Source organism: Paroedura picta, chromosome 3 (genome assembly GCF_049243985.1).
Source record: "Paroedura picta isolate Pp20150507F chromosome 3, Ppicta_v3.0, whole genome shotgun sequence".
Lineage (NCBI taxonomy): Eukaryota > Metazoa > Chordata > Lepidosauria > Squamata > Gekkonidae > Paroedura > Paroedura picta.
In genome coordinates this window covers 10149662-10165770 of record NC_135371.1, presented here as the reverse complement: position 1 = coordinate 10165770, position 16109 = coordinate 10149662, and positions in this window count along the sequence as shown.

The following is a 16109-nucleotide window of genomic DNA, read 5'->3' as shown; positions in this document are numbered from 1 at the left end:
AGGCTAGGGGCCCTGGGGGAAAGGCCCTACAGAAAACTAGAGGGGTGGAGGGGAGTGAGAGGGGGAAGGAAGCATCCTTCCCCCCACCTGAGAAGAGGCCTGTCTTGGGCCAACCTTCCACCACTCCGACCTCTGGCCGGGGCGGTGCAATAAAGAGTGTCCGCAAGGGTCTCTTTATTGAGGCGGCTGCCGGGGTGCCCCCTTCTAAGGTGCGTCAGGCAGGGGTCTTTGCTGGCACTTCTGCGGGGCCTGCTGATCAGGCAGCCCCTCGTGCCGCTCCTTTTGCTAGCGAGGCATGGGGACGTCAGGAGGAGTTGCCTGATCTCTCCCTCAGGGTGAGCCTTGGGGACATGAGTGGCTTGTCCTTCATGTCCCCAGGCATCAACTCGGGGTGCAGAGAGCCCTGGAGGGGATGGGTGAGGGACTGGCCCGCCAGTCTACTCCCCTTTCTCCTCCAGGATCCAGCAGGCATCAGTTGGGGGGGGGACAGGAGCAGATGGTAGAGGTGGTGCAAGAGGGAGAGATGGAGGTGGCACCCCCTGCCCCGCCATCTCGACCCCTTCCCCCTCTCTCACCTCCTTCTGTCCCCACCTCAGGACACGGTGTGTCCGGCCCGAGCTCCTCACAGGAGGCAGCTCAGAGGACTTCGCAGGCTGCAAGCCAGCCTGCATCGTCCAAAGGCTCCAAAGTCTGGAATTACTTCCAGACAGTGGAGAGAACCCACCTAGCAGAGTGCCAGCTCTGTAGGCAGAGGGTTAGTCGTGGAAGGCAAGAGCGTCACTACACGACTAACTGCCTCATGAACCACCTGAAGAGGCACCACCAGGCTGTCCTGCTTCAGGGGGAGAGACAGGCTGGCAGTGGGGTGCCTGCCCAGGTACAACCTACCAGCACGGGGCTGGAGAGTCTACCTGGGACCTCCACCTCGAGAGCTCGCCCTAAGAGTTCTTCTCAGGGGGCGGGTGGAGTTAGAGGGAGGCAAGCGACCATGGTGGAGATGCTTGCCCGGGCTGGCAGTGGCATGCCAAAAGGGGGGTTTGAGGCAGGGTGTAGGGCTGCGAACCCTGACCTAGCTACGCTGATGGCCGTGGGTGGGTACCCCTTTCGTCTGGCCGACAATATGTACTTCCACCGACTCTGCCATCGCATATCCACCTGGTACACGCCTCCTAGTCATGCCACGATTAGCAGGACAGTGTTGCCCTCTCTTTATAGGGCAGCCACGTGCCGCGTGGAGGTAGAGCTGTCCCGAGCTTCAGGGACCCTACACTTCACGTTGGACATATGAACGTCATGTCATGCGCAGGATGCGTACGTCTCGCTTACTGTGCATTGGTGGGACGTACGGGAGGTGCTGGGTGGGGTTGAGCCTGTTAGGCAGGGTGAGGGCTGCCGGGCAGGCTATCGCCATGCCTTGCTGCACATCGAGCCCTTCAATGTCCGGCACACGGCAGACAACATCGAGGGCACCATTCATAGAATGGTAGATGGGTGTGTAGTCAGTGGGACGGGGGTCACCAAGGGCTTCTTGGTGACAGATGGTGCCCTCAACATGGCCAAGGCGGTCAAGGGCATGGTCCTGAAGCCATTGACTTCTGGCATCTCATCAAGAAGTGCCGGAAGATCGTGGCGCATTTCTCTCACAGCTCGTACGACGTTTCGAGGCTGGGGAGAAAGCAGGTCCTGATGGGCGTGCCGCAGCACTGCCTTATCAGAGACGTCAGCACGCGCTGGAACTCCACCCGCGCCATGCTTGAGCGCTTGGTGGAGCAGAGGAGAGCCTTAGACGCCCTTGTCCAGGAGACGCGGATCTTTATGCCTGGGGAGTGGCTCACCCACCGAGAGTGGGAGATCATTTCTCAGACCGTGGAAGTGCTTGGGCCCTTCAAGACTTTCACGGAGATGCTCTCGTCTGACACGGCGAGTTTGGGTCTGGTCGTGCCCATGGTCCACAAGGCCCGTGTGGTGCTGGCCCCCTTCCTGGACCCGGCTCGAGGACGTGCAGGCTTCTGAGAGGGCTTGACAGCCACTTTGAACCCCTCTGCAAGTCTGTGACATACAATTGGTTTCCCTTCCTCTATCCACAACAGATAACCTGTGAGACAGGTGAGGCTGAGGGAGGTTTTGACAGGACTGCTTGGTCAGAACAGCACCAACAGTAGGCTGCATGTGGAGGAGCTGGACAGGAAGGGACAGATCAGGAAGCGTGCCTACCCACCTTGGCTTGGGTGCAGCTTCACACCCTCTGCAAAGGTCATCCAGCTGGTTGCATGTGGGGGAGCGCAGAATCGAACCTGGCATGCCAGATTAGAAGTCCGCACTCCTAACCACTACACCAAGCTGGCTTTCTATTAGGAGAATGTTCTCCTTTACACATGAATAAGAGGACCCATGGGGCCAAGGGACCAAGCCCTATGAAGATAGGTTGAAGGACTTGGGAATGTTCAGCCTGGAGGAAAGGAGGTTGAGACATGATAGCCCTCTTTAAGTATTTGAAAGGTTGTCACTTGGAGGAGGGCAGGATGCTGTTTCTGCTGGCTGCAGAGGAAAGGACATGCGGTAATGGGTTTAAACTTCAAGTACAACGATATAGGCTAGATATCAGGAAAAAAATTTCACAGAGTAGTTTAGCAGTGGAATAGGCTGCCTAAGGAGGTGGTGAGCTCCCCCTCACTGGCAGTCTTCAAGCAAAAGTTGGATGCACACTTTTCTTGGATGCTTCAGGATGCTTTGGGCTGATCCTGCGTTGAGCAGGGGGTTGGACTAGATGGCCTGTATGGCCCCTTCCAACTCTATGATTCTATGATTCTATATCTAAAAAAATTCTTTTCAGAAATAGAAATTCCTCTCCCCATGAGAACACCACTTGTGTTGCCATGGGTTAGTCCCAGGGTTGGCAGGGGCTTCTATTCAGCCTGTCATTTGTGAAATGACTCCCAGAATCTCCTGGAATAGCCAGGAGGAAGTCCCCTTCACACCCCAGGCATCTCCTATGGCCTGTGGGTTACCTAACTGTTCTCCTATACATCCCATCATTGGTTGTCAGTTTTCCTTTGGTGTCTTTTATGGCCCACAGTGGTGAAGCCATATTTTTGGATATCTGGTTGAGAATGACAAAATAGGAGCAAGTTTGGTAGATTCGGATTCAGGTACCTTTATTGGCATAAGCTTTGATATACTTAAAACAAAATTTAAAACAGAAACAAATTCCGGACATAGACATAGGGACAACACTAATAAGGCCTTGTGCCGTATAGCCGATCTGCAGCAGAGATAGATTAGTTCTCGAGATAGTTGACAGGATTTTTGCAAGGTCCACAAAATAGGAGCAAGTTTGATATGTGGGGAATGGAAATCTCATGGATAACATGAAGCAAATGTAGGAGTGCTAGGGACAGCTAAGGGGCAATTGTCCTAGACCTTTACATGCCCCACTGCTTCCCGTGTGTGAACAGGGGAAGAAATCCCCCAGTGCCCACGGTCCACCCCAGAGTTCTACATGTGCACACAGAATTCAAGGATGGGAAGGTTCTTCTGCACCTTGCAGTTGTGACAGCAGACGGGGCAGGGGGCACAGGGATCCCACTGCAAAATGGTGGAATAGCGGCATGCTGGGATAGCAGAAAAGTTGAACGTGGTGATTTGTGTCCCTGTATGGGTCTGCCCCAGCCTTGCCTTTGATGGTGGCTGAGGAATAAAAGGGAACGCTGAAAAATCAGCATCTTTGCACTGCAGGCCATCAGAGGCCCTACAGCTGGTTGGGGCTGGGAGGGGGCAGGGAAGGCACCAATGTCATGCATAAGCGGAGATTAGCCCTACTACCCTGCTGCTGCCAGCCCTGCCTTTCCTCCCCATCCTTCGTCAATCAATGTGTTGCAAAGAGTCAAAACCATCAGGAGGTCCACCCGCAGGGCCAGATCTCCAGAAGATCTCCCACTGTTGCCCCCCCCAAAAAAAACAATCAAGAATACAGGGGTTTACTTCCCCAGACCCTTTAATCTGAGTAAAGTTGTCCCTTCTAAAGGTAAATTCTGTTGTTTCGGTCTTTTTTCTTGAGTGGCTTTTGTCGTTTTGTGGTGAGTCCTGTAACCTTGCATCATGGTCTTCTAAGTCTTGTGGTTTCTGTTGCAGAGTAGCCATTTTTACTTGCTGGTCTTGGACCATAATCATTCATTCATTCATTCATTCATTCATTCATTCATTCATTCATTCAAACGAGGTGGCTCCAGATATGCATGTGTGAATCACTGTACCTTTAAGAAATCATCTGTCCAGTAGATGGCAGCAGATGCTTGTGAAAGTTTAATATAATGACGTTATATTAAACTTGGTAAAGATGCTACTTAACCAAGGCAGTTATTAATGCTCCGCTGCTGTTTATGACATTGTTAAGCTACTGATGTGCTGCAATTGAAATGGGAAAGGTGGGTATCATCTCATCATTATTACAGAGGAGGAATTATTTGTGTTCAGGTAGTTGTAGCTACTGAGCCTCTTGTGGCGCAGAGTCGTAAGGCAGCAGACATGCAGTCTGAAAGCTCTGCCCATGAGGCTGGGAATTCAATCCCAGCAGCCGGCTAAAGGTTGACTCAGCCTTCCATCCTTCCGAGGTCGGTAAAACGAGTACCCAGCTTGCTGGGGGGTAAACGGTCATGACTGGGGAAGGCACTGGCAAACCACCCCGTATTGAGTCTGCCATGAAAACGCTGGAGGGCGTCACCCCAAGGGTCAGACATGACCCGGTGCTTGCACAGGGGATACCTTTACCTTTTTTTACCTTTAGTTATAGCTATGCTGCAATTGAAATGTGAAAGGCCGGCCTTGAAGAAGACTTCATCATACTGACATCTCTCCGCTGATTACTGTGAAGATTTACAACATTTCTCAGTAAATTACTGCCATATTGGATTTTTAAATTACCAACTTATTATTTGAACCAATCTGTCATATGGATACCTCTAAATAAGCGATCCCCAACCTGTGGACCGTGGACCACATGTGGTCCATCGACTAATTGGAGGAGGGCCGCGAAGGACGCCTTCTCCCCCCCCCCCGGCCCTTTACTTCATCCCCCCCGGCCCTTCACAACACACTTTGGGTGTCATTGTCTCCCATCACTCCCAGATGGGACCATCTCGTTGCAGAGAAACAAGCTCTGGGTTCCCATTGATTTGTCATCGTCATGAGTTAAAATTTCTATGAAAATAAAATGTTCCTTATGTTCATTGTTGTGGCGTGTCTGTATCTTATTTTGAAGTTTAAACATTACCATAGCGATCAGAGAGTGTTAGGGCAGTGGTTGAGAGTAGAGGAGTAAACTACCCCCCCACCCCACGGGGCCTCAGTAAAATTGTCAAGCGTTGAGTGGTCCCTGGTGATAAAAAGGTTGGGGACCACTGCTCTAAATGATTTCTTGCTTAATATTTTCATACACGGCGATATAAATCTCTATAGTGATGTAAAATCATTTCTACGTGCTACTTAGGAGCTACACCACTGGGAGAAAATGGCTTCTGTAGAAGACAGGCTCTGTGGTGTTATCCCCCAATTAAGTCCCTCCCAGGCCTAACTCCACCCAAACCTCCAGGTATTTCCCAAACTGAAGCTGGCAACCTAATAGTGCTGGGTCCAAACCACATCCACCTGTGAGACAATATGTGCTGGTGAAATCCCATCTGGAACTGAATTATCCCCCTCCTAAATGAACTTTCCAGGTGAGACTTCACGACAAAACAAGCAGAAATGCATTATTTTATCATTTCCCATACTAAAAACCCCATAAACACACTACAGAAAATGGTAAGATATCTTGTTTTTGAATGCAGCGCAGTTATGCCTTAGGCATTTGCATTCCCAAGTAAAAAGAAAGAACATAAACTTCTCTCTTTGGATCTAGACCAATCCTAGAATAGATTAGTCACTTTTAACAACAGTTTCAGACAACTGTGACAACATGTTAGGAATGTTTAAAAAACCCTTTGTAGCAGGGTTGCCAGCATCCAGGGGGGAGACCGTTTGAGGCTAGTAGAAAATCAAAATATTGTTTAATATGGTCACAAATGTTTTTTTCTACCATATAAATCTCATTTGTTTTGTCTTTGTAGAATAGTCCTGACAAAGACTCTAACAAATTGAAAATGATTGTTACCAGGGATCTCTTGTTAAAATTTTGGACTTCTATCTTACATTGCTTTAGGATGCTTAGGGCTGATCCTGCGTTGAGTAGGAGGTTGGACTAGATGGCCTGTATGGCCCCTTCCAACTCTATGATTCTATAGTTTGTTGTTTGATTGGGCTGTTACCAATGGTCATACTTCCCTTATTAAGGGAATTTCTTTTGGCAAAGAACATAGCCCTCTGATTAACATTTACATTACATTACATTACATTACATTACATTACATTATAAGAGCCTCTTGTGGCGCAGTGGTAAGGCAGCCGTCTGAAAGCTTTGCCCATAAGGCTGGGAGTTCAATCCCAGCAGCCGGCTCAAGGTTGACTCAGCCTTCCATCCTTCCGAGGTCGGTAAAATGAGTACCCAGCTTGCTGGGGGGTAAACGGTCATGACTGGGGAAGGCACTGGCAAACCACCCCGTATTGAGTCTGCCATGAAAACGCTAGAGGGCGTCACCCCAAGGGTCAGACATGACTCGGTGCTTGCACAGGGGATACCTTTACCTTTACATTACATTACATTACATTACAAAATGAGCCTCTTGTGGCACAGGGTGGTAAAGCAGCTGACATGCTGTCTGAAGCTCTGACCATGAGGCTGGGAGTTCAATCCCAGCAGCCGGCTCAAGGTTGACTCAGCCTTCCGTCCTTCCGAGGTCGGTAAAATGAGTACCCAGCTTGCTGGGGGGTAAAACGGTAATGACTGGGGAGGGAAATGGCAAAACCATCCCGTATTGAGTCTGCCATGAAAACGCTAGAGGGCGTCACCCCAAGGGTCAGACATGACTCGGTGCTTGCACAGGGGATACCTTTACCTTTACCTTACATTACAAAATATTAAACAATATTTTGAATTTCTACTATTCTCAAATAGTTTATTCCCTGTTTTTCAACTTACACCCGTTGGCCTTCTCGTTTGTTTCCCCAACATCCAGGTGAAGCTTCAAGTTCTCCCCAAATTAAAAATGAACTCCAGACTACATGGCTTGGTTTTCCTGGTATTATATCTAACGCAGGTCCCTCCCTATCCCCACCTCAAATCTCCAGGAATCTGTCCTGTAGTTTCCACCCTGGACTTTGCTGTAGGGTTGGGTCGCTCTCAGGCTCCGGGGCCACTCCCTGGTCAGCAGTTTCTTCCTCTCAGAGGCTTTCTGCCTGAAGAAGGCTGATTTCACCTCAGCTTTGGTTAGTTCCGGGACTCTTCTGTAACAGGTCTTTGGTAGGCTCAGTTCTGATCTCTTTCCCAAAAGGCTTTGAATAACTCTCTCCCCTAGCCCTTACACTCAGCGAAGGCTGGCTTTTGGTTAGCTCTCTAAGCTTTTTCAACCCGATTCTTAAAATATTGAGGGTTAAAAGCACTCTAAGATATCGCATATTAAAGGTAGGGTCACTCTGGATCAAACCTGCTTGTTGCAGAATGAAAATTTAAATCGGCCAATATCAAAACGGAAATCGCATTCTGTGTAGACGGCAGGGACTGAATCGATCTGGGGTTGGAATAAAAGCTCCGTGCAGTTTACACCCAGGGGAGGAGCCGGCTCCTCTAGCCAGCCACCCATCTCTCCTTCCCCCTTCCTCAACCATTTATTGGTAGTCCTGAAGGTCAAACAGCCAAATGAGGGTACCTTCTGCCCATCCCACAGAATCATACGGAGAGAAAGACCTTTTCATATTTTTACTGCAGCAGAAATATAGGCACAGGGGGTTCCCAAATCTGTGCGTTGAACAATAGGTTACATAAGACTTTATAACATTCCATTGAAGGTGGGGAAAGATGATGCTTTTTGGGTCAAACCAATAACCTGGCTTCTCCACCCCCTTGAACATCCCACGGGTCCACCCTGGGAGCGATCGAGGGCAAAAGAAGAAGGGGGCAACAGAGAATAAGGTGGCTGGATGGAGTCACTGAAGCAGTCGGTGTGAGCTTAAATGGACTCCGGGGAATGGTAGAGGACAGGAAGGCCTGGAGGATCATTGTCCATGGGGTCGCGAGGGGTCGGACACGACTTTGCAGCTAAAGACAAACAGGTATCTCAGACAGTAAAGGAGAACTGGACACAATCAAGGTGGAATTACAATTTTATTTTCATCCTTTAAATCAAGGCACCAACAGGTAAGTTTTCAAGTCGCAGGGTCAGGAGGGTGTGGTTTACATCCCTCCCAAAGAACTTGAAGAAAGCGAGGAGAATTTATCCTCGTTACAATTGTTTTTCTTGCAGCACGTCATATTTATGTAGATTGAAACGTTGACATGGAAAATTGGGATCATTCCTCCAAATCGAGTTGTGTTGCACAGATGGCGATTCTTTGCAGTGGTGCAGCCAGTTGGTTGGAGATCTGGTTGAGAAAGTCAAAACAGGAGCAAGTTTGGTATATGGGGAATGAAAATCTCATGGATAAGATGAAGCAAATGTAGGAGTGCTAGGGAGAGCAAAGGGGCAATTGTCCTGGACCTATACATGCCCCCCCCCCCCCCGCTTCCCATGTATGGACAGGGGAAGTCATCCCCCAACGCACACGGTCCACCCCAGTGCTCTGCATGTGCACACAAAATTCCAGGGTGGGAATGTTCTGAGACACCTTGTGGCTGTGTGTCATGGCCCCGTCTCCAGAGGGTGCCTCTGCACCACTGCCTGAGCTCATTCTGCCAGCTCCCTTGGAGGAAGAAGTGGAGGAGCTGGAGCAAAGCAGCAGGGTGCTGCTTAGAGAGGCAAGTCCTGATAGGGAGCCACAACCAGTTCCCAGCCAGACAAGCACCATGCCCTCTGCACCAGCATTACCTCAGCCTGCAGCAATACCCCTGAACAGCCCAGATTCCTCTCCAGAGCGCAGGAGGGAATGCAGGAGGACAACGTTGGCAAAATGCAGGCATAGTGCTCGGCTAAGACTACAGCAACAGGCTAGGTTGGGCTCAAGTGGGGCTCATTCATTGGAGGAAGGCTGAGTGCCAGGTGCAGCCACTTGGTGTGACAGCTCAGCTTGTTCTTAAGCTCAGGCGAAGTGCTTCCCAGTGTGGCTGCAACTTTGTGCACATGTCCACCCGTTGCCTTGACTGGTCTCCTGCTCCCCGACGCTTCGGTGAAGCTCTGTTTGACTTATTCCCGGCTTCACCTTGGTAAAGATAAACGACAACTCTTTCGGTTCTCCTTTGGACTTCGTCAGCTAACAATTCCTGATAAGACCTGGACTGGACTTTTGACTACTCTCTGGTATGCGCTTTGAACTTGCTGGACTCGGTAACTGTGCTTGCCCTTGCACTAACCCTGCGTGTGCCCGGCTAGGGCAGCACACTGTGACATTAGAGGGGGCAAGGGGCACGGGAATCCCACTACAAGATGGTGGGATAGTGGCATGCTGGGATAGCAGAAAAGCTCAACAGGGTGACTTGTCTCCCTGTATACACGGTCCTGCCCCTGCCCTGATGATAGCCGCGGCAACAAAGGGAACCCTGAAAAATCAGCATTCCCTTGCTGCAGGCCATCAGAGGCCCTAGAGCTAGTTGGGGATGGGAGAGGACCAGGAGGGCAGCAATGTCATACATAAGCGGGGATTAGCCCTGCTGTCATGCTGCCACTGGCCCTGACTTTCCTCCCCGTGCACCATCAGTTACCGTGTTGCAAAGGATCAAAACCATCAGGAAGTCCACCAGCAGGGCCAGAACCCCAGAAGATCTCTCACTGTTACCCCCCCCCCCCCGCACAAACAAAACAAGAATACAGGGTTTCCCTGCCCCATGCCCCTTAATCAATGTCATTGTTTTGGTCTTTTTTCTTGAGTAGCTTTTATAGTTTTTGTGGTGGGTCCTGTAACCTTGCATCTTGGTCTTCTGGTTTCTGTTGTGGAGTTGCTATTTGCTTGCTGAGCCCAGTTTAAGTGACTCAGTTTGTCAGTGGGAAGGTGTGGTAGATCCATTTTGCTCGATCACAGACCATTCCTTTTCTTTCTCCACCCCTACAACATCTCTTCAGTCCAGGTTCTAAGATGAGTCACACACAGTCAAGCCAAAGACAGAGCACTCCACCAAGACATATACACGCAAATGTGTCTTGCCTGACAAAGATTACCATTAGACGTGCACATGCAAATGCCCAAAAGTGAGGACAGCACTCCAAGGCTGAACCAGAACAGGGTAATGCGGTACCATCACCTCCCATGATCTGGACAGGATAATCTGTTTGTTATGCCATATAGAAATACACCTCTTGCTGTGACAGAACTCTGAAGATGCCAGGCACAGGTGCAGGTGAAACATTAGGAGCAAAAACTGCCCCTTGGCTTGGGTAAGCCATGGGTGGTGATGGACTCCATCAAAATAGAGAGCATCATGTCATTCTGGACCTTAGCTTTCACAAACTACCCTCCTCTGACTTGAAAGGACCCAGCTGCAGCTCTTTTATCTTTAGCCATTGAACTACAGCAGTCATCCAACCTGCCTATTTTAATTCTCATGGGACAGAGGAGGTTGTGTTTTTATTACTTTGGCGAACCCACTCCAGGTTCAACAGAGTGAAGACTGAAATGACATCTGACTGAACCTCTCTTAGTGGGTTCTAGACCATTCTCTTTTAGAGTGTTGGCAGTTCTAAGCAAGATAGCCCAATAATCTGACTCAAAATATGTCCGTGTCCCCTCCACCCACCACAGGCTTTCCAGTGTCCCCCTCTAACTAGGGCACCTGCAGTGATTCCCTTGGTTGGCCTGGTGGTCCAACAAAGATGAAAACAAATTTGAAGACCTATCTTGTGTGGATAAGAGCCTCTTCTGGTGCAGAGTGGTAAGGCAGCAGACATGCAGTCTGAAAGCCCTGCCCATGAGGCTGGGAGTTCAATCCAAGCAGCCGGCTCAAGGTGGACTCAGCCTTCCATCCTTCCGAGGTCGGTAAAATGAGGACCCAGCTTGCTGGGGAGTAAACGGTCATGACTGGGCAAGGCACTGGCAAACCACCCCATATTGAGTCTGCCATGAAAACGCTAGAGGGCGTCACCCCAAGGGTCAGGCATGACCCAGTGCTTGCACAGGGGATACCTTTACCTTGTGTGGTATTTCTCACCCTCTCCATTTGTGTTTGTGTTACGAACTGCAGAGACTTCTTGTTGGAAGCTAAGGTTATATTTTGTTTCCACAGGAAACAGTCCCTGGCTTTGCCTACAAACCCTCCTGTATAGTGAGGACTTGTATATTGATAGGATGTTTTCCAAAATGGAAAAGTATGAAAGTAAGGAGCATGAAAAAGCTATCCAACACAAAAACTATTTGATGAACTGCATTATAGTGTTACAGAATTACAGAAGGATATTCTGAGTACAACAGATAAAGTGTTTGCTGGATGTGCAAAATAAATTAAGTAATTTGGAAAAAATACTTCAGTGTATAGTCACTCTCATTAAATTTCTTGCAGAAAAAGTTCTTTGAGTCTGTGGTAAAAACTTTCACATTTCCCTAGCAATGAAACTTACCATCGAGAGTTAGATTTAATTTCCTTGGTTTTATTCCCTGCATAGCAGTAGCTGAGGGGAGACAAAAAAGGAAAGGGCCATAATTTATACATTCCTTCACAAATCTGCGAAAATGATAGTGTTAAAGGGGGAATGAAAGGTGTAAATAAAGCCTCCAGGAAACAAACCTCTTTTGGAGGTCTAAACATCCGAAAGAGAAAGATTATGTTTTTTTCCCCCCCTTGGCAAACATCAAACAGAACTGTGCTGAATAGCAAAAAGCTTAATAACAAGTATAGATAAAGCAGAATTCCAAATGAGAATATTTGCCGGGGGGCGGAAAAATATGGCTTCTTGAGCAGTTCACTATCAGTGAACTCTGGAACCTGACAGGGGTTGATTTGCAGCTGCAATCGGCAGAAAGGGACGAGGTGCGCAAACCTCCCCAATTTTCTACTCAGGAAGTTCTTGGGAACTTGTGGGGCCAATTCTGACCCTTAGGGAGATTTATCTCCCTGGAAATCATGCTGTTTGTGTTCTTCTCATATTATTATTTTTTTTAACATTTTTTTTTCTATCACTCCCTGAGCTGCCTGGAAGAGTTTTTAGAATTTCTACGGAGATTAATTTCTGACTACAAACGTCTAAGAGTGAGTAATTCTCCAGTGACTTTAAATTGTTTTCGCATACCTCCCCCTGCTCTGTTATCAGGAAGCGGCAATGGAGTTACCTCCTACAAAGCCTTTCCTGCCAGTTATTTTTGTCCTCTTTTAACTTCAGGGGGAAGGTGAGATATACTAATAAAACTGAAAAACAAGAAAGCATTAAACCAGTCTGTTTATTACTTCGCGGAGATTTCCTCGATAAGGCATTCCCGCAATACCTTTCCTGAAGCTCTGTGACTTTCTAAGCAACATCGTCAAAACCCTTTGAGGGAAGACCTCTCCTGGCTATTTGCAATATTGTCTGAGCTTGGCTGGTGACTTATAAGCCGAAAATATGTCTATGTTAAAAAGAATGGCCCATCTAATAGAGAAACAAACCCATGATTTCAAAGCATTTACAGAACTTTTGCTTAAGAATATTTTCAAGGAGATCCAAGATGGCAAGGAAGAAGTTTTTAACAGGATTGATGGACTAAAAACAGTGGTTGATGACAGCACTAAACGAGGTTGGAAATCATCAGCAGAAGAGAAATTTGAAATTTTGGAGATGGAAAAGGGGGTGTTGGAGCCCCTCAGAAAACATGACTCCCCAGATAAGGACACCCTTTTGAAAAGGCATACAGCTATTTCAAAGCAACAGTACACAAGAATCAGCCAAAAGATAAATAGATCTGTTTTGAAAGTAATCGATTTAAAGGAGCTTCTCAGGGGAAAAAAATCGTACTGATACATTGTGGATTGGAGTCCAGGAGGTACAACTACTTCAATATCCATCAGTGAATATTCTATGGAAAAGAGTACAACTGCACTTTCTACGCCGAAGTCTAACTGGACAGAATATAAGTCTATGGGAACAACAAGGTGCAGCAAGCCTCGATATGAGATCCCCTTAAGAAGATTGGGGAAAGGAAAGGAGAAGCAAAGGAAAGGGGAACAACATGTTTGAAATCTTTTCTTTATTCTTTTTCTGTATACTTTTAAGGTAATATAATTTGTAAGTGCTGGAAATATCATGATAAAGTGTGTGTGGGGGTTCCCCTCTCTCTCTTTTTAAAATCAGTGTATAGTTATAGGGCCAAAGTTCTACAAGAAATGTTCAATGTTAAGTATCTAATTTAAACCTAGAAATATCGTGTTGAATATCTGTCAGGAAGGCTCTTTGATTGTGTTAAAAACCTAATTTTCTATGCAATCACTGCAACAAGGTTACATCTATAGCCAACAGAAAATTAGCTGAAGAATCTCAAGAACTGTGGAATTCTTATGTGAGAAAATTTATAAATTTTGGGCTAAGGTCAAGACATCATCTTGGAGAAAGAGTGGGCTTTTCCTTTTTTCCTTTTAAAAAATAAATACTGTGTTAAAGTATAAAAATGATCTGAATCGAAGAATTCAGGAGCTGGAAATGTCATAATAAAGTGGGTTTTTCCTTTTTTCATTTCTTTTTTTATAAATACTGGGTTAAATTTCATATTGTTTTATAAGAAATGTACATAAAATATGTTATTGTGAACAAGTGCAGGAGCCAGTTGATTTCCTAGCTTAAGTTCAAGTTTAAGGGTCATTTTTGTAATACCCAAAGTTGATTGTAAGTGCTGGAAATGTTTGTAAAAGTGGACTTTTTTTGTTGTTGCCTTGTTTTTATATTTACAGACAACAGATGTATTTGGAATATCTGGCAAAATGAAATTTCAAGCAAATGGGGACTTTGGGGGGTAGAGGGAGGGGTGATATTGTAAGCCAATATATTATGTCTTTGTTCTTTTCTGTATCTATATAAAAATAAGAATAATAAAAAAGAGAATATTTGCCAAGGTACCTTTGCAGTAGATGTACTTTTATAGTGGAATAGAACACCAAGAGAAAGATGGAGACGGAATGCTACTTTTCTATTACAAGACAAGGTGATGAATATGTGTAAAAATATCTAGAAGAATTCTTTAAAATAAACAACAGAACGAATATCTTCAGCTGCAATGTGGCAAGCAACACGTAAAGCCTATATATATATATATGCGCAGCCCTGGCCCTGACTGGAGATGACAGTCTATAAACCAAAGGTATCAAAATAAATCAGAGTAATTTTAATAGCAGTGGATGCAAAGAAGAAAAGAGAACAAAGAAATTAGAAATAATTCAGAAACTGGAGGAAGAATGCAAAAGTTTCTTAATAAAGTTATATTAGAAGAAATTAGACAATTAAAACTAATTAGATGTGATGAAGATGGAAGTAAGTCAGAAAAAAATTAAAACGTTAAAGCAGAGGCATTTTGAATGTGCAAATAAACATGGAGATTACAATGTATTCTCTTAGGAAAGAGCAAGAACATGGAGATGCTATGGTTATAAGGTTGTTAGAAGCTATGGCTATATTTTCTTTCCACGGGAAACAGTTGCTGGCTTTGTCCATAAATTCTCCTGTACAATGAGGACTGGTATATTGGAAGGACGGTTTCCAGAACAGAAAAATGTGAAACAAAAAGGAGCATGAAAAAGCCATCCAATACAAAAACTGTTCGTTGAATTGCATTTTAGTGTTGCAGAATTACAGAAGGGCATTCTGAGTACAGTAGATAAAAAGTCTGCTGGATGTGCAAAAAAATTAAGTAATTCAGGAAAAATACTTCAGTGTATAGTCACTCTTACTAGCTTTCTTGCAGAAAAGGGACTTTGAGTCTGTGGTGAAAACCTTCACATTTCTCCAGCAATGAAACTTACCATATGGAGTTTGATAAGTGTTCCTCATTCCCTTTCCCTGCATCACATCAGCTGAGAGGAGACAAAAAAAGGAAAGGGCCATGATTTATAAATTCCTTCACAGATCTGTGAAACTAATTGTGTTAAGGGGGAATGAAGGGCGTAAATAAAGCCTCCAAGAAACAAACTTCTTTTGAGCCTTTCATTTACACCAGACATCCTTTGACAGATCACTTTTTGCATTTGTTTTGGGTGCTGCCAGAATGAAGAAGGAGGGATCTTTGTGCATTTTGCCACCAGCACCCACACTGGAGAAAACTTGAGTGAAATGATCATCTGGATTCTTTAGAAGCAAGTTCTGGACATCAAGAACTTTAAGGGCCAGACATACATTTAGGAATGGAATTCAGGTGTTCAATATATGTGATCCTCAACTCCTTAAAAGATTTTATCAATGGATAAATCAATGGATAATATATTTAATCAATGAATGAAATTCTCCTTTCAAGCAAACAATTTTATTAAGTCAACTTAAAATGGGCGAAATGTTACGCCTGCAAGACACTCATACAATGGAAAAATATGAACATCTTTTAAATGATCACAAATTAGGCAAACTATAAAGGTAAAGGTATCCCCTGTGCAATCACCGAGTTGTGTCTGACTCTTGGGGTGACGCCTTCTAGCGTTTTCTTGGCAGACCCAATAAAGGGTGGTTTTGCCATTTCCCTCACCAGTCATTACCGTTTTAACCCCCAGCAAGCTGGGTACTCATGTTACCGACCTCGGAAGGATGGAAGACTGAGTCAACCTTGTGCCGGCTGCTGGGATCGAACTCCCAGCCTCATGGGCAGAGCATCAGACAGCATGTCGGCTGCTTTACCACCCTGCGCCACAAGAGGCTCTAGGCAAACTATATCTTGCCTCAATTCAAAACAAAACATTCAAACTAGGTATGTATGTTGGCAACAATACATGTGCCAAATATTGCTACTCGCTGTATTATCTCAGGAAAGAGCAAGAAAAAAGAGCAATAACCTGCATAAATAAAGGACATCAAATTATATATGGTGAAAAAGAAATAGAAAAAAAATGTTAATGTCCTTACAGAACTTACAAAAAACAGTCTGTCTCAGAG